A 3,124-nucleotide genomic window follows, 5' to 3' on the forward strand; every position below is an offset into this window, starting at 1 on the left:
GTGCTGAGCTTTGTGTCTGGGGCAAAAAAGGTGAGGGCGGGCCCCGGTTGGTTTAGGAGAAGTGGTTATGAACAGAATGGGCCCCATGCTCCCGGCCTGAGGAAATTCTTTTGTGAAAAAGATTGCTTCTGCAGCTTGGAGGGGGATGGTCCACCTCATGCTCCTGTCCCTGTCTCAGCCCCAGGGGCAGAAGGGAAACAGTCAGCAGCACGGCCATTGCAGATGGTGCCCAAGGCGGGAGAGTAGTTAGTGTCTGAGCAGGAGGGGGTGGCCGGCCTTTGTGGGGCTGCTTCAGAGAGCTGGGCAGAGTCTGGGCCCCAACGTGGACTAGCAGGGGAGGAGCTCTCCTGGCTGGGGTGGCCACTCAGGGAGGTCTGGGTTGCCTGAGCAGGGAATCGGCCTCTCCTGATACAGCTGGCTTCTGCTGGGAGGCTGGGTTTGCAGCCAAACTCTGAGACCTTTTGGACAAAACATGCCAAAGAAGTTGGTGATGATAAGAAATTCATACTAAACTTGTTCTGTTAGACCTTTTTTCGTTTCAAGTATATGATTTCCCTTTGGTAGCTCTTTATTTTTCAAATTAATGTTTAGCATCGAGTCAGAGTCAGGTTTTGAATGACACAGGATGTTTTCAGATCCTGTAAGTTTACCTGAAGCTATCAAAATAGTCTCCTAACAAAATTATTTAAAGCGTAAACTATTTTGGAATACTTTTAGATATGTAGAAAAATTACAGACAACACAGAATTTTCATAATACACCCCGGCCAGCTTCCCCTAATGCTATCACATTACCATGATTCCTCTGTCAAAACTGAGGTGTTCACACTGGCAGCACACTACTCACCGAGCGACGAACTTGTTTTGGATTTTGTCACTTTTCCCCCACGTCCTTCCTATCTCAGGACCACGCCCCCGGTGCCACACTGCATTGCATTGTCCTGTCTCCTTTGCCCCCTCTGGTATAGGATGGCTGCCGTCCTTCCTTGTTTGTCATCACCTTGGTACTTTTGAAGAGTCCTGATCAGGTATTTTGCAGGATGTGCCTTCATTTGGGTTTGTTTGATGTCTTCTTGTGGTTGGACAGGTTGTGGGGTTAGGAAGATCCCACAGAGATGAGTTGTCCTTAGTGTGTCGTATTGGGGTACGTGACATCCGCATGACTCATCACTGGTGACGTTAAACAAAATTACTTACAAAAATTAAAAAAAATACATTATTTTTTGTTTTAGAGATGAGGTCTCGCTCTGTCATCGAGACTGGAGTGCAGTGGTGGGATCATAGCTCACTGTGGTCTCCAACTCCTGGCCTCAGGCGACCCTCCCACCGCAGCCTGCTGAGCAGCTGGGACTACAGGTACACGCCACTGTGTCTGGCAAAATTAGTTTTACTTTACTAAAAGGAAGCACGTAGGCTTTGCTCTTTGCTACTTGCAGTTTTTGTGTTATAGATTGTAGGACACTCGTGGTGATTTAATTTCGGAAGGGACCTTCTTGCTCACCTAGTTGGATCCTTCCAATTTCTAGATGAAGACACTTGGGACCTGGAGGCCTTCTGACTTTTGGGTCAGAGCTGGCATGGAGTCAGGGACCTGCTCCTCTGACCACTTTCTGCAGGCATGGATGCTCCTGGGACTCTGCAGGGACAGAGCCGTCCCCAGCAATGCAGATTGACAGGGCTGGTTTCCAGTTGGGTGGGGCCGCATCCCTCCCGGGGATGTGAGGCAGGTTTGAGATGAGTCTGCTCCCCTTCTGTCTGCTGCCTCTTTCTTTTTCTTTCTTTTTTTATTTTTTTTTTGAGACGGAGTCTCGCTCTGTAGCCCAGGCTGGAGTGCAGTGGCGCGATCTCGGCTCACTGCAACCTCTGCCTCCTGGGTTCAAGCGGTTCACCTGCATCAGTCTCCGGAGTAACTGGGATTAAAGGCATGTGCCACCACCCAGGCTAATTTTGTATTTTTAGTAGAGACAGGGTTTCTCCATGTTGGTCAGGCTGGCCTCCAACTCCCGACCTCAGGTCATCCACCCGCCTCAGCCTCCCAAAGTGCTGGGATTACAGACCTGAGCCACTGTGCCCGGCCTACGAGTAACTTCTTTTTTATTTTTATTTTTTGAGATAGAGTCTCGCTCTGTCGCCCAGGCTGGAGTGCCGTGGCTTGATCGAGGGTTACTGCAAGCTCTGCCTCCCGGGTTCACGTGATTCTTCTGCCTCAGCCTCCCTAGTAGCTGGGACTACAGGCGCCCGCCACCATGCCCGGCTAATTTTTTTGTATTTTTAGTAGAGATGGGGTTTCACAGTGTTAGCCAGAATGGTCTCGGCCTCCCAAAGTGCTGGGATTACAGAGGTGAGCCACTGCGCCTGGCTGGGGTAACTTCTTGCCGAATATTTTAGTAATATAAATCTTAGTCTGAATTTGTGTGTTGCCTAGATTCCATGTAGGGGAATGGGCAGGTCAGAAGGGCGTGGCCTGCGGTGTGGCGAGGCGCTAAGGATTAGGTGCTGCAGTTTTCCCCCAGTCCCTCCTGGTTCCCTGGTGAACACACATCAGCCTCAGATGGGCAGACCCCCTACTCATGGTGGGGCTGGGAGTGTGGGCTCTGTAGTTGGATTCTGCTTGAGAATTGTGCGTGACCTCACTGTGGAGTGTTTGACTGGACAAAAACTTGCTGTGTACTCAGTGTCCCCACCTGTAGAAAGGATGCTGATGGTACCCACCCCCAGAGTTGTTTTCAGGACTAATCACGATAATACATGTAAAATGCTCAGAAGACTGTGTGGCAAACAGCAAGCACTTAATCAAAAAAATTTTTTTTAGCAGAGAAAAATGGCATTTTATTGATTTTAAACAATAGCATTTAAAGTTATACCTATAAGTGGCACACAGAAGATATATGCAGAGTTTAAAGAATGAAAATTAAACTCACATGTGCCCACTACCCTACTTGAAAAACAGGATTTACCAGAAGGCTCGAGTGGCCCTTCAGATTGTAGTTTCTGGCCCCTCCCGTTCAGAGGTAACTCGCATCCTGGGGTTCATGTTGATCAGTGGTGTTTAAAGTATACCTGTAGGAAGTTCCAAAGTGCGGAAAGTGAACAAAACTTCCTTGCAGAGAAATCTTGTACTTTCC

Source organism: Mandrillus leucophaeus, unplaced genomic scaffold (assembly GCF_000951045.1).
Source record: "Mandrillus leucophaeus isolate KB7577 unplaced genomic scaffold, Mleu.le_1.0 Scaffold240, whole genome shotgun sequence".
Classification (NCBI taxonomy): domain Eukaryota; kingdom Metazoa; phylum Chordata; class Mammalia; order Primates; family Cercopithecidae; genus Mandrillus; species Mandrillus leucophaeus.